The following is a 556-nucleotide window of genomic DNA, read 5'->3' as shown; positions in this document are numbered from 1 at the left end:
CTGACTAAGACACCTAGTAAAAGTTCTAAAAGCTCTCTGAGTCGCTCATGAGTTTTTGACAAAAGTCAGAAATATTACTATAAAAACATTCTTGGATCTTCCGACCAAGTCAAAAATCTTGTTAGAAAAATTCTAAAAGTAATTTTCAGTTTTCTGATCAAAACAAGAAAGCCAGAAAAAATTTCAAAAGATTTGTTCTCACTCTTTAGACAGCCTTCTCTGCATAGCTGCTAGAAAATACTCTAAAAGAGCTGTGGTAGCGCTCTGAGCAGTTCTTGGGATTTCAAACATTGGTCAGAAATCCTATTAGAAAAAATTCTAAAAGAGATATGAAAAATTCTAAAAGAGTTTTCTGTGGATTTTTCTGACTAAAATCAGAAATCCTGTTAGAAAAAAAATTCTTTAAGAACTGTGTTAGATCTTAAGAGATCTCTTGCTACAAAAAAGTTCAAAAAAGGAACTGCTTTGTTCTCTGCTAGCTCATCTCAGGCAGACCATAAGGCCAGATTTTTATTTTCTGTATCAATTCAGTTGTTCACTCCAGGATCCTTTTGGA

The 556-nt window shown here is 33.3% G+C and overlaps 1 non-coding gene across 1 annotated transcript; it reads right to left on the bottom strand.

Annotated features, from left to right (window-relative positions):
- Positions 1 to 275: 275 nt before the first annotated feature.
- Positions 276 to 339, bottom strand: LOC115062670. Its single transcript, XR_003842604.1, has one exon. It is a non-coding gene; the product is annotated as a U7 small nuclear RNA (small nuclear RNA).
- Positions 340 to 556: the final 217 nt, after the last annotated feature.

The sequence above is a fragment of the Mus pahari genome, chromosome 19, assembly GCF_900095145.1.
Source record: "Mus pahari chromosome 19, PAHARI_EIJ_v1.1, whole genome shotgun sequence".
In the NCBI taxonomy this organism is placed as follows: Eukaryota; Metazoa; Chordata; class Mammalia; order Rodentia; family Muridae; genus Mus; species Mus pahari.
The sequence above is the reverse complement of the archived record's forward strand: the minus strand, read 5'-3'. Positions and strand labels throughout refer to the sequence as shown.